Source organism: Dermacentor albipictus, chromosome 4 (genome assembly GCF_038994185.2).
Source record: "Dermacentor albipictus isolate Rhodes 1998 colony chromosome 4, USDA_Dalb.pri_finalv2, whole genome shotgun sequence".
Taxonomy (NCBI): Eukaryota; Metazoa; Arthropoda; class Arachnida; order Ixodida; family Ixodidae; genus Dermacentor; species Dermacentor albipictus.
Window position 1 is genome coordinate 130483099 of NC_091824.1, and position 15304 is coordinate 130498402.

Sequence of the window (15304 nt, forward strand, 5' to 3'; positions counted from 1 at the left end):
GCCATAGCATGCATTTCTGTTCGTCTTTGGCCAGAGTCGGTCATCCAAACCGCCGAAGAGCGCTGTTTATGGGACGTGTTTTCTGACTAACGAAAGCGTGACTTCAAGATATATAAACAGCACACTAGTGTGTGCCGCAAAATACTTTTCTTGTACAAGAGCCGAGCCGAGAGAAAGAACGGGTATCTGCAAGCGCTTACCACAAGCGAGGAAGGGAGCATCGACGTAAAACCACTTGTTTCGAGTCACCTGTAGTTTCTCCAGCCAATAGCACAGAGAGAGATGGTCAGCAGGTGGATGGTGTTGGTCAGACTGTGAGTCGGAAACTTAGCAGCAAGCAGTCCGAAAACTTGTCAGAAGAAAATCCCTCTGCTTCAAGGCAGCCCAAGCCATGTTTAACTGGTGCAGGCGTTCCAGTGAGTGGTGTTTCCAAACGTGGAGCAGACAGTTTGAACAGTGAAGCTGAGCCAAACTCGCTAAATCCCAGCTCAAACAGTCGGAGCGCGCAATGTTCGATGAGAGGAACCGTTCAACGTTCACTGCCAGGGGCGCCACTCAAAGAGATGGGGGCCGGGTTCTCTTTGCCTTTCACATTTAAGCGCACACCGCCACTTTCACTCCATCGCATACGAGCAAACAGCAGCAGCAACAGACAGCGCTGCCCCTCGACACTTCAGATCCACCGACGCCACAGCGCGTCGAGGCTACGGAGCAGCGTGCGTCCGAGCCGGGCGGCACCGCGTGCGCCAATGCACAGCGCGCGGCGGGAAACCCGGCTTCTGAGCCGCGCCGTGAAGCACTTCTCCCAGGCCCTCGCCTGCCACCAGCGGCGCGCGTTGGCCGCCCCGTCACAGGCCGCCCCCTGCTTCGGGCCTCACTTTTTCTGATGCGCTCCGAAGTTTTCTTGTTTTACCTATCGCATCTTTTCTTCGCCCGTCCCGCCCTTCTCTTCTCGGGCATCTCTCTGTGCCCGCCGTTGGACTCTCTCATCCTCTCCCCCCTCGTCAACATTTCTTTCGTCTTGTTTCTCCCTCGTCGTTTCCACCGCGACGGGCAGCTTGCTCGGGGTGCGCTTTCGCCCTCGTTTTCCGGCGTGTGACGTCATGTCCTGTGCGCCTCTCTTCCCATCTGCGCGGCTGCGCCGGGCGCGCAGGCTACCAGCGCGCACTTCCAGATTCCCCGCCGGCGCGACGAGCGGCCGTCCGTCCGGTGCTCACGTGCCTGGCCGCTGGCCTCTCTAGCTCACTGCCACCCGCCCGACCGAACGGACCCCTCCTACGCGTTCGCAAGCCGAGGTCGACGAGGAGCAGCGCACCGAGTGGGGCCTCCCAGCGTGGTGTGCGCTGCGCCGCGTGTGACCGCTCTTTTGTAGCAAGCAATGCGCTCGTGTTTTGTTTGTTTCGCGAAGCCTTCTTAAGAGGGGGGCGTTGGGCGGCGGGGAGGAAAAATGGGGCGGGAGGAGCGCGACAGGGAGCACCGGCGGGGAGTTGCGGGGCCGCTGGGCCTGTAGGGCTCTCGAATGAAAACCTCTGGCTTTGTGCTTTACTATCCCGGCGCGGTGGCTCACACGGGGCAAAGATGCTTCTGTCAGGAGAATGAAAACGTGCACAATGCAGGCTCGTGGAGAACGCCGATCTAATGCCTGGTGCAGTGTCCGAATGCTTTGAAGGGAGCCGACGCCGCCATGCCCTCGCACGTCGGGCTAGATGCTACAGGTTTACTGACTTGCTGCAACAGAGAGGTGCACCAATACGCAACTCTACTCGAGTAGATTTCTTTTTATGCAGTGCTCCTTGGTTCGTTCTTTTTCATTGTGATTTGAACGGAAACGGTGCAACATGCGTCGCCCGTACCCCAGAGTTATGGCTTACCCGTCTCGGGACCTCACGTTGCCGTCGTTTGGCTTCGTCGCCATTCTGCACTAAGCCCCGTCGTGTAGTTTGCTTTCTTCTGGTGGGAAATGCATTCCACTACGGTTTCTCTCGGAAGCTGAGACCATATTACAGCATAGGTCAGTGGACAGCAGGAGACACGACGAAAAACAGAAACAAGAAAGAAAGAAAGAAAGAAAGAAAGAAAGAAAGAAAGAAAGAAAGAAAGAAAGAAAGAAAGAAAAGTTGGAGGTGCGCTAAAAGGATTCGGTGGTGGTGAGAAAACCGCGTGTATTCAGCGCCTCTGCACGGCACGCATTCGTTGTTTTAACTAGGCTTTAATCAAACATCAGTGCCTCTGCTACAATGGTGTTGTAGGCGGATATATCGTAACATGATTCATAGCACTCGGGATTCTACCTCTATGGTTGCGGCCATTAAAAGAAGTGAGGATGACTTTGAAATGTGAAGCGCCGAGAACGAATGAAATTTGGGCGGTTCGTCCATGCACCAACGCTGATACATGTATGGATGTACCTCGCTTGCATATTAGTTGCTCTACTGCGCTTTAAAAATTTTCAGATTGTTTTTAGTCCTTCATTTACTACTGCAATAAGTAGGTAAGCCATTGAAAGCATGGCTTGCATCTTAAATAACGTAACATTGTGTTCATGTTGCAAGCTTTGAGTAGTCTTCGTCGGCGGACAAGAAAAGATCTGGTCCTGCATTCTTCTGTCGTATTTGTTACTTCAAGCTTTTACTAACAATAGAACGTACACAACTCCACAGTTCGCCATTTTGCTCAACAAGAAGAGATGCAGAGAAAAGATGTACAATGGAAAGATTAAGAGATGGGAATGAAATAATGATTACAAGTTTGAAGGACGTGAAAGGAAAAATTCAACGTAATAAAATACCAGACTACGTGCTCACATTGCTGACCTTTAGTTGTCGTCAAGCAAAATTTTGAGAGAACACCGCAAAATACTTCCGAAATTATGGAGTGTATAAGGATTGTAAATCGGATAAGACCACAAAGCTAGAGAAAGATGTCGGGTCTGGTTTGGTGTTAGTTAAACTACGATGGCTAACCATAACTTTTGAAATAAATAGAACATAAAATTGTTTGATTAAGGCCACAACAGATAGAACCAGGAACATGTACTGACTACGTAGGACAGGCCTCGATCAAAGAGGAAAGCTCTAAATATTTAATCAAATAAAAAAAAAATACCCCCCGCGGTGGCTTACGTACCGGCTGTCGTGTTGCGCCGCTAAACACGATGTCGCGGGATCAAATCCCGGCCGCATTTCGATGGAGGTCAAAATTAATCCTCTGGAGGTCAAAATTAATCCGGAATGCCCCACTACGGTGTGCCTCACAATCAAATTGTCGTTTTGGCATGTGAAACAACATATTTCATTCATTCAAAAAAAGAAAAATGGTGCATTACAACATAGCTTTATTTTATGCTTGTATTCCAGCACCCACGTGAACACGATTACTTAAAATACAGGTTGTTCACGTAAAAGAAAAAAAGAAAGTAATACACGCAGCGCCGATCTCACAATGGATGTCAGCGCTAAGGTGATTAGCATTGAAGCAATGGAGCGGCACACTGCATGGACAAATTATGCACTTCTGTGTAGCCGACTTGTTCATTTTTCGGTTACCGACATTTTCTGCACTTTTATACCGTCAGCGCTTCTCGCTCAATGCATGCTTCTCGTCCCATTTTGTTCACTTAGCTGCTTTCTCAACACTCGGCTGCTTTTGATGCCAACTATTCCACTTCTCTGTAGCTGACGTTTTCAATTTTATTTTGCCGACTTGCTCAACTGTTGCCTTTTGTCCCGCTTGCCTATCGAGCTCTTACCCAGTGGCACATATAGCCATTCTAGAGGATGGGCAAAGAAATGCTCACCTACATTCAGTGTCACATGCCCAGTTGCATACACACTACGAGCCAAGTTTTCTATTATTCTTGGACATACCCAGTGGCACATAGGCAGTGGTACGAACCAATGGCCCACGTTATTCATTCCCAACTTGTCTATTCGGGCACATGCGCGGTGAACATACCTAGCGGCCGAAGTTGGTGTGAAAAAAGCTTAGATACTGATGGACATACCTAGAAGGGCGGAAAATTCCCATGCAGTGTTCGTTGCATTAAATAAAAAAAAAGAAAGTGGATGCCTTTACATTGTTCCTAGAATCAGCAATAGCGTCGATCGGTCCGGACGTTTGCATTTGCTGAGCTCAGCGGCTGATTAGTTAACTACGTAAGGGCATTTGTCGCAAGCCCAAATTTAGTAATGGCTGCTTCGCGAAGGAAAGAATATTGCTATACAGTGACGAGCTACGCCCTCTGCTCTTTCCAAAGGCACCTCTGATGCAGACTGAAAGTGTGAGGAAACGTTTCATAAACACCGTAGAAGAAAGCAGAGTCATCTCCTCTTCGCGTTGCATAATAGGTGGAAAAGCAGTATGCTCGAGAAGTCTAAAAACACGTCGAAAGCGTCTAAATTCTGTGAAAAGGCGGTGTGCTATACGGGCGGCGCGAAGAGAGAGAAGGAGTGGAGACGAGGGGAGGGGGGGGGGTTGCGTGTTCATCAAGTAGCCAACCTAGTTTTTTACAAGCAGACCAGTGGCACGAGGCGAAGCACATGCTTGATTCGTTGGCGGAGTGCTGTAGAAACAGGCGCGCGCGGGTTGCGTTGCAACAGCGCGCCGTTATTACACCGGCTGCAATAAAGCAGACTTCTTCGTTGTCGGTGGCGCGGCGGCTTTAGGCTACGGCTGCTGAAACTGCCCACTATGGCCCCACATTTACTCTCTGCAACAAAATATAAGCTGAAAGCGGGTCAGGCTGTAAGACGGGCTGTTACCGCTGGCTGCCCGGTAGCATTACGTCGCGACTGCTACTATTCTACAGCAGCTCCAGCTTGTACTACTATTCCTTACTTTCGCCTTTGTTTTTCTTTTCTTCTTGCCCATCAGGAGCCGCCCCTTCTCTCGTCTGTCGAGCTCCGGAGCCCGTCGTTAGGAGGATTCGAAAGCCGAAACCTGCCACACGATGGAATCTTTACGTGCAGAGAGATTGCGGCTATCGGAATTGCAAAGCGAACGCTACGTGCCGAGCTCGGTCCTCGTCTCGTCGTCGCGCAGCGGAGGACACAGGCCAAGGCGCAATCGAATTCGGCTCTCCCCGAGCGGCGAGCACCCTCCCTGGAACGGCGACGCAGCCAGAGAGCCGTTGCATAAGCAAGCAGTGCCATTAAAGATAGCCAGCGGAGCGAGAAGATACGGAGACATGCCCTGCACGAGAGGACCCGCCGAGCAGCTAAAATACGATCGCGGACCACACTATATGTGCGTGCACACACAGGGCGAAGCCTGTCGTCATCGAAAGCAGTGCCTCTAACCCCGGTATAACATCGCAGACGCTGTAAGGAGGCGTTCGCTAAACGGAGGGCTTTCCGTTCACAGAGTCGATTCGGGAGGCAAAGTTCGCGGTCTGTGTTTCCGATAGGCAGTATACAACCTGGCTTTTCCTATTTCGCGCGTTTCTTCCGTATATGTGCGATAGCGACGGCCTGGTTGGCTGCTCGAAGTATCTTAAGCCCGCTCCCTCTTCTACACACAGGCGCAAGTCGTTGCTGCACCCGGTCCGATAAGCCTGCGAGACGGGACCCTTGTTTGCGGGTCACCCACATGTCGTTCTGGCGTCTGCACGTTGGGGAACTAGCGAGGGCTGCTTGGTGCCTGTCAGGAAGAGCACCCTTTGGCCGAAAGACTGGTGGAAGTAATTCTCTTGTCTTTTCGCCGTTTGAGCGAAAACGAGATAGGGCACGGAGATTCAGCGAGTGAATACAACGAGAAAATATCGGCAAGGCGCCCGGGCGCAACTGAACGAAAAGCTAGAGAGACAGCCTATTTAGTGCCTTTCGTTGCTTTTAATGTACGGGTTCAAGAAACGAGCGCGTAAAGAAAGTACAGAAGACGTGCTGCTTGCTCCCAATTTGCCGCGGCATCGAGGGATGCCCCGAAGGCTTTAGGCTTGACACTCATTACTGCTCCTCGTCTCTTTAGGTATTTTCGTATTTGCTAAAATTTGTTTTGTCATTGTCTGAGTACTAAGAACTAACGCGTAAAAAGAAGCAATGTGCGCAGCCCAGCGGCTAATCAAGCAGGCTTTGCTTGAAGACAGCGGCAACAGCTGCGTGGATGTCAGAAGGAAATAAGTGTACACGCAGCGATGTTTCTTTTTCACACATTGTGCTTCTTCAATTGCTGGCAAATTGGAAGTCCCCGTAAAAATCAAAGTAAAATGTACATTGGAGCTAAACACACGAAAGTTTAAAAAAGTCGCTGTTGATTCGCCGCGTAGAAGGAAATAATACTGGACGCCTGAGCTGTGTGCACTGGGTAACTTCGTTGATCAGTTCGAAGCATTGGACCTTACTAACCATTTCACTTTAACTGAAGACGTCAGCCATTATGGCTTCTGCGGTGTATTTTTAGAATTAATTGAATCTTACCTTCAGTACCGCCAGCAGAGAGTTATTGTCAATAACTGTCCGTCCGATTTAACAGCTTTAACATCAGGAGCGCCACAAAAAAGCATCCCGGGGCCTTTATTGTATTGCTAATATATTAACGATCTTGCTAACATTGATAACTCTTCTAAGTTTGTTACCTACAGTACTACGCTAAATTATACTAGCATACTATAATAAACTAGTACTACAGTCGGTGAAGACAGCACTGTACTAATGACAGCGAGAAATACAAGTGATGCGCTTCATAACGCAAAGGAAGTGCTACTGAAATTGTCAGTCTGGTCTAGTGCAAATTTCATTCCAGTAACTGCTGCCATGACAAAGCTTGTTCTTTTCAGATCCAAGAATCGTACAAGATCCAAGAACTGTACACTTAAGTAAGAATATTTTCACTATGCTGTACACTTAACTGTACACTTAAGCTGAAAGAATGTTTTCACTATGCCAAGAATGCAATAGTTCATCTATTATAGAGTTTTATTTGGAAATATAATTCTTGCACCTTTCTTTTCGTTTCAGTTGTCTTCCTATAATAGGATGTTGTGTTAGTAAAACGCTATCATATCTTCGTCAGACTATATCGCGACACTTCAGAAGGTTTAATATCTTCTGGGGGAAAGTACAAAGATATATGAAGACATTTGAGTGGGAACAAATACCGAGATCTTTTTTAATTCCTGCCTAGCTAAGAATGTTTCACGGAACACACGTGCACTTTCAATAGCGAGATACGCAAAGGCAATTATTCCCTTAATAAAAAACTCACGAAATAAAAGAGTTCAGCACGAGTTTCCCTACATCAAAATGAAAACAAGCTCAGGCTGAGTGGCTTGTGTTCTATTTATTTATCTTTTCCCAAGCTTAGACTTTAAGCTCGCCCCAAGTTTGACTGTCGCAGCTTAAGGACTCGGATTTGTAACACATTAGGAAAAGAGACGGCTGTCGAAATCCAATTACTCAAGGCAGGACCATTAGGAATGCAGCAAATTTGATTATCCCAAAGACCTCTCAGCAGCGCGCCATCCGCTCCCTTACCCCCTCCCCTCCCCTTGAAGAAGAGAAAATAAATCGAATGCCATACGTTATGGCATGTGGAAAGACATTTCGTAAGTGCGACGCACTTTTGACAGCGTTAAATGGCCCGATGACGTTTCGTAGAAGAAAAGCGCCAATCCTGCCGCATGTGTCGAGCTCAAAGCGAGAATAAAGATCTTCCCGCCGTGTTCTCGAAATGAATCATTGTTCTTGTAGCGTCAAGACATGATTCAGCACACGTTTCATTTTATCCTTTGTTTATATATACATGTGCTGTCGCAACCGAAAACTGCATGTGCTATCCTCGATTACGAAACTGCCGTTATTTAAAGGACAGAGTGTCAGAAAGCAGACGCTGTCTCCGACACACGTGCGTGAACATGCATAGATAAGCCAGCAACTGCACGCGTAAACATCGTCGTTGATTTGCTTATTCTAGAAACCATAAGCCTCGTTCCCTGGCACAGGGAATACAAATATTCAGTAGATGCCGATCAATTTTCATTGTTGCAGTTTTGTTATTGCCAAACATGATAAGAAAAAAACACGGGTAGTAGATATATCTCGATTGCCACAGATTTAATTACTTTAGCACATGGTTGCAATGTGCGATTAGCCCGTCACAATTGCGATTACCTAATTGACGGAGTTACGCTAAATCAGCTGGTCATTGCTTATACTACAGAGTGCACGTTGCTGCTCTCTGTAGCGGTTGTGAAGTGTTCAGAACCGCTGAAAAAAAAAAAAAAAACGTCATTAGACTAGGTTCTGTTCCGGTAGAATGTCGTTCCCGTTAACGGAGAAATGCATAAATGTTCTAGTTCTTGCAAATATATTATCTTGGAGGTTATCAGAAAAGTGGTGGCTAGCCAAAAGTAGCCCACTAAATTAACTTGCCGATAGAACACTGACCAGATTGTATTTCGGGTCCCAGCGTGCGCTCAAAAGTAATTCGTTAAGGAACTATGTAGGTTGTTTCGATTGAGAAGACATTTGCGCACTAATGTATTTTATAATAATTAAAACAATGCATAGATCGCGTTACGACTAAAGGCATATATACTATATATGCCTTTGGTCGTATATATTATATATTATATAAGCATTATTAATTTTAATTATATATATATATATATATTATATATTATATATGCATATATAGGCATTTCTTACATGCTTCGACCTCTCATCCTACACTCTCTTGAATGAGCAATTTATTTGGATCAATTTCGAAGTCTTGTCAACTATTGCACCTCCGGCTTCTCGACAAACAATATTTTTTTTTATTAATCGATAGATGCAAATTCTCAAATATGAATTCAATCTCTTAAAGGCTACCAGAGTGAAATGTACGGAACAAATACTACATAGTACTGTCGAGCTGAAACACAACTGTTTAGCAAAGACTGACGCGTTGCTCCAACCGTCAGCTGACATGTTCTGTCGTGGCGCTTGGGTGACAGTGCATCCGCTGCGACTGGGACTTGTAGAGGATAATGGAGCGGGAAGGCCATCCTTGGCGCTGTACTAAGTAAACGCGTAAATTTAAAATGCACACGCTCGTTGGATATAGGCGCATTTGCATATGACTCATCAAAATCGCTGCTCCGGCATTATTGCCTGCTTCGTCTGTCAACGTTCTTCGCAGGGAAGTTGCCTGATGTCACAGCCGTACTCAAATGCCCCCAACTATTACGTTCAGACACTGTACCACTATTGCACTAAGCACAATATAGCAGTGCGTGTAATGTAACAACGCATTCACACATCAAGCACTGTAGCTAGGCCTGGTCTTCTAGCAGTGCAGCTGGTGAAGGTGTGCCTAGCACGTAGCGCAATGCTCGGCAATAGCCCTAACTGACGTTCTAGTTTATTAATACTGCCATTGGTATTTTCGCCACATGTACTGCATGGCGAGTTGGCAAATGTATTAAGCGTACAATAAGTGGGCGAAATAAAAATAGCCGTATGGAAGAAAGAAGCGCCAAGAAAACACCCGATGGTTATGCTTTGTTGTAGATCACCTTACAGAACGATTCGCATAGTAAGCACGCATAAGTTGATCAAACAACTACAACGTACGGCGAAAAAAAAAAAAAAACAGAAAATGACGCCTTTAGTGACACGTCGGCAGTTATGCCCTGTAGGTCATCTTATTAAGGAAATGCAAAGAAGGCGAAAAAAAGAAAATAATTCGGCACAAGCTTGTGGTGCAGTTGTCGCCGTACTATATGCGCGATAAACATCCAGCTCGAGCTACTCGGCGACGCCAATCCAGTGGCGCTGACGTATATGCCTACTCATCTGTGTTGCTCACTGCTCACGCGCAAAGCACCAATAAGAATCGTGCTCGGCAGATTCATGGACAACAGGAGGTGTTGAGAATGGGTAGACGCATACAGAAACAAAGCAAAGCACCAAAGTAACTAGCCACACCCCATTCTATAGGTTGCCAGAGCGTCCAAACCACAGGTTCAGCGTACTGGTGGCCCTTGCACCTGAACGACGGAAAGGGAAAGTGGGAAATAGAAAGAAAAGCAAAAACTGACGAAAATGAAAGAAAGCTATTCCAGGGAGCTCTGGAAGAAGGCCGAAAGTAGTTCTAGTTGGTCACAGGAAGTAAAAAAAAAGGAATCTTTGCCGGTAAACTAAAAAAAAAAGGAAAAAGTCAAGAACATGCCTCCAGGTAAAGCGCAAGGCAAACTGAGCGGCCTACCACACCGTCAGCTCGTTCGATCCCCTTTCAGCCTGCGGATCTGGTTCCGGGTCGGCGCCCTCTCTGTAATGACTGAATCGTCTTAAAAGACCCCGGCCCTCGATCCTCTACTCCAGCGATTCCCGTGGGCACAACTCTGACGCACGTGGCGGTTGCAATACCACTGCCGCTTCCCCGCATACTCCTCCACGTGCAGGTCCTGATGGATTTTGTTTTATTTCATTTCTTACATGGTCTTGCGCCTCCAATTATTGGAGGCGCCAGAACCGAGGTGAAGGCACGCACTGCAAATTCCGATTAACAAGTTAGCCCGTTCTTCTAAGTTTGTGTATGATAGGTGACAATTTTTATTTTTTGTTCATCATTGATGCAGAGGGACTAAAATGAATTGGTCGATGTTGGGAAGTCGCAGCTGGAAATCTAAAGATATTTCGGCAAATTGCAATTTGTACGTTGACTTATAATGCCTTACAGAAAAACCGCGAGCCTTACTTGTTTGTACTTTTGAACATTTTCACTACCGAATAACCTTAAAATGAAAAACAATCTAAGCAATTTCTTCTTTTAGATTAATGACTAAGTGCACTTTCATAGGAACGATGTCTATTTGCCTCTATCGTGTATTCACCTGTCTTTGTTGTTGTTCAAAGAGAAGATCTCATTTTTGGTCTATCGATGTACCAGGATGAAGCCATGAGGTTCACGAAATGATAGTGTACAAAAACAGATGGTAAGCTAACGGTGAAAAAGAAAAAGCTATCAGAAATTTTCGTAAAGTAGACGCCTAATTTCTGTCCATTACGTAACCCTCGAGTGCGATGGAATCAGTCGATCTCAATATTATGGCTTTATGGCTACCGACTTGCATACACTTTTCAAGTCACGTTAATTAATGAATGTAAATTGTAGCATTTACAGTGCCAAGAATGACGCTTGCCACAACGCTTGCAAATGCTTGCGCATGTCATCATCATCACGTCCACTGCAGGGCGGAAGCCACTTCTAGCATTTTTTAATTACTCTTGTTTTTCCTCACCCAATTAAACCCTGCGCATAAAAATTACTTTTTATCATCCCATCAAATAATGTTATACCACCATAGACTGGGCTTCTTTTTTTCTTAGCAGCAATCTTGCAGCTTTTCGAGCGCAGTTCGCAGCTTTTAAAGGTTCCTTAATATGTGTCTAGATTCAGGTCCACAATGTTGGTAATAATAACATACACAAAAGTTAACGTTCAGCGATATTGGTAGGCAATTATTCGTAATTTCAAAATGGCTGCCACTGGTAAACCAACCCATTTTTTATTTCCTCTTCGTTTTTCTTATCAAGGTATGGATCCCATGGCACAACTTGGGCTTAAAGGCGCACTGTGACGGTTTGCGCCTTGGAGCCCAAGTAGTGCCATGGGTTCCGCGCACTCGCTCACAGCTTCAAAGATGTAATCTCGAGTCACGAAATTTTATTTCTTGGTAGCAATAGCGAATGTTACCTAAGTTCACTGCTTACCTTCAAATAATCCCTTATAACATATTTCTGTTCATTTCAACAATGATTTTAGTAATATCTGGCGCAGCTGAACAAAACAACGATCTGATAACCCAAGGTGGCTGAGATACACTTCCTCGATTGTTAAACCCAATCCTTTCCAGTCTAGCGGTCCTATTACTACTCAGAAAGAAGCAGTTAATGAATAATAACGGCATAATGACTCAACGGTCGAGCACTTTCTTAATTTGTATTTTTCTTTTCTTCTTCTAAAGATTATGGTGGATATGGAGCACTGTAAATGTTTTCTAAGAGATTTACGCATCCTTCCTTTACTTACTGACTAAAAAAATTAGTTTCGGGGGTTTTACATGCCAAAACCACGATATAATTATGAGGTACGCCGTAGCGAAGGATCCAGTAGGTTTGACCATCTGGGATTCTTTAAGGTCCAGCCAATGCACGGTACACAATAGTTCTTGCATGTCACCCGCATCGAAATGCGGCCGTCACGGCGGGGTTTTGATTCCGTGCCCTCGAGCTTGGAAGCGCTACGCCAAAACCACTATGCATCCACGGCGGGCACTTCTTATATAATGCAATGGGTCAATCGCTTCTGATATTCTACTGAGCAGAACGTCTAATCATGATTTATGAATGCTATGTCGCTAGTTAATTTCTAGAGTTATACGTCACTTCAATAAGAAAATTTATGTAATTCATTATTGCATATACACTATTAAAGCCAGTCTGTTCTTTGGAATGATTGAAGTCAAGACATTTACGTGTGTATGCCGTAACATATACTATGTACCATCGACCTATATGTCAATGCCCTACCTGGCGCTTGCCGAATTGGATGTCCTCCAACACCGCGGCAACTGCATTCACCATCAGCTTCTGTCTATTACTATGGCTGATATGCAAACTCCAATCTAAATAGATGAGTTCGGAAACTCCTGTGATTGGGGATTCCGCAGAAAAGTAAGCCTAGACTGTATAGTATGTGATACCTCACTGCAACAACACAGCGCATGCGACAGTCCCTGCTTTGTGATGTCGACACGTGTACCGAGGGGAGAATTTTTTTTTTTTGCCAGAAACAAGGCGCATGTAGTGACACGACACATAGACGGACGACGGTTGCCTGTAGGCCACTAAGTCGTGCCAACCCATCAGCCATCACGTGCGATGGCGTCCGATTGGAAGGAACAGGCCAAGCTTCAGGCTTTCTTTCAAGATTTGTGTCATTTCGCCAGGCTGGAATCGAGGAAACGACAGCGCACTAGTAGCGCGGAGGGGGGCAGAAGAGGACGACGGCTCTTCTTCTCGTATGACAGTTCCGAAATGACAGGAAGAAGGCCGTTCGTTTTCTCAATGCTGTTAATAGAAGCACGTAGAAAGGGCTTTGGCGTGGCCGATTTTTGTGGCGAAAAGAGTGACAGAATGGCACCTCGTTACCCCGAGGAAACGAAATACCGGCAGTCGCCGCCATCTGACTTTTTGTTCTCTTTCTTATCCGCAAATTGAGCTTCCCTAGCGTTTTCGTCGTCTTTAAGGAACAGGCTCCAGCGAAAGGCATTGATATCTTTCCTTGAGACAGGCTACTACAGACAGCGCTCACGAATCATTTGGGCCTATCTAGTCGAGGAGATAGAGGCAAATGGTGCGGGCGCCTTTCTAAAGAGTTGGCACACTCGCTTCTTTACCATTCGCGACAGTAGAATCGAGTTCCGTTGTCTTATTAATGTACTGATGGCTTTCACCACGAAGCAACATCGAATCCTGGCGCTTTTTTCCTACTTAACCGACATTTTGAAAATAGTGCGTTGTTTCGTGTGTCGTTACAGTGATCTATTTTCAACATGCTTTTGTTAATGTGAGATGTTGCCACAATTGTGTTCTCATGCCATGGGTGATGGGGAAGACGACGGAGTGTTTCTTTAGTTGAACGCTGGCGATTATTGCCTCTGCGTTTTCGCTTTGTTCCTTTGCAAACTCTGGGAGCTGCTGCTCCCTCGTTACGGCAATGGACGAAGATACTTCTGAAGATCTTCCTGGCGCTCAGCGGCGTGGTCGACTTACATCCAGGAAACGCGGAAGCGAGTCAAGCGACACAGACAGCGAGGCCACCGAGTTGTACTCGGACAGCTTCGACTCCTCGGACGACGACTTCAAGGTGGTCATGAGCCGAATGGAAAAAAGAAGACCGCTGCGGGCATCATCACCGGCAAGTGTTTCAACCGTGAAGGACATACCACAGCGCTGGCCGTACACTCTTGTCTCCTTGCCCGTGGACCCTATGACCAATGTGCAGCTCCTGAACAGGGCAGTTCTTTCTTTGCTACTCGAGGGTATCGCACTGAATGAGATTAAACACGTGAGAACAAACACACGGAATAATGTCATGGTCGTAGACTTTTTACACAGTAGCGCACTAGAAAGCCTTCAGAATGTCATGGAAATCGACAAAGTAAAAGTGCGATTAATGATCCCTACAGGCAGTAACGGCACTGTTGGCGTCATGTATGACGTCGACGTATCCGTTGCGGCAGACGACTTGTCTATAATAATAAAGCCAACAATAGCAGGCACTGTCACCACGCATCACACCAGACTAAGAAACACACGCTGCGTGAAGTTTTTGTTAGAAGAAGACTGCCTTCGCTCTCAGGTCAAAGTTGGCCATGTCCGCCATCCAGTTCGACCTTACATACTGAAGCCCCTGCAATGTCACAAGTGCTTCAAGATTGGCCATGTAAAAAGAGTCTGTGTGAACAACGGTGTGTGCCCACGGTACGCTGAACCCCATTCAGGAGACGCCTGCCATGCGACTGTTCTGAAGTGACCTAATTGCAGTGGTTGCCACGAAGCCTCATCGAAGCCTCATCGAAGCCCGCGGCTTCGGAAGGAATTCGAGGCTCTAAAGCGTATGGTTCGGCACCCTTCAACACACAGCGAGGCTGCCGCTACAATTAGGCGGCCATGGTGTCGTCGCCGAAGAGCGCTACAAAACACCGCAGCAAGCAACACGCCGTCTTCCGCCAAAGCGGCAGCTGCATGAACGCGGAGAGCCACCATGAAAGATACCGCGAAAGTGAAAAAAGTGGCAAGACTCAATCATCATGCAGATTGGCCCGCACTTCAAAGCACACAACCTGCCACGAAGACGCCTCGAATACCACCGCCATCGACACACAAACAAACAGCTGATGCAACTACATCTGATAATCGCCAGGTCATAATAATGTTGCGGTCACTGATGAATGCTATGCGTGCTCTACTTATCCACATGAAAACCACTTAAATGCCCACCACTGTCTTTGGGGAAGCTCCAAGATTAACTCGAGGGGCGGAAGATTGGTGTATATTGCATCCGAACGAGAACTTTGCTGCATGATGGAAGCCCCACCTACCTGCTGCCTATATGGTAGCAGCCTCGAACTTAGCTTTGTTTTGCGCTCGTTTACCAGGAGGCTTCAATGGTTCTCAGACTTGGAAATGCGAGGAAGTGATCACATCCCAACTTATCTCACGATTGATAGGTTGACAAGCTCAAAGTTTTCCAGAGCCGTCCAGAGCATCGACTGGCCGAAATTTAAATCCACCCTGGAAGACTGCTGTCGAGGGGA

General features: G+C 46.6%; 1 protein-coding gene across 3 annotated transcripts in view; it reads right to left on the reverse strand.

Moving 5' to 3' along the window:
- Positions 1–15304, reverse strand: part of LOC135898431 (cell adhesion molecule 3-like) — a 449844-nt gene that overhangs the window by 187100 nt on the left and 247440 nt on the right. The window contains exon 1 of one of the 3 annotated variants that reach the window (XM_065427359.2): positions 201–998. The exons of the other annotated variants lie outside the window; for them this stretch is intronic. The gene's annotated coding sequence lies outside the window, so the exon portion shown is untranslated. Of the gene's footprint in view, positions 1–200; positions 999–15304 lie in introns of those variants that run through there. 3 annotated transcript variants of the gene reach the window in all.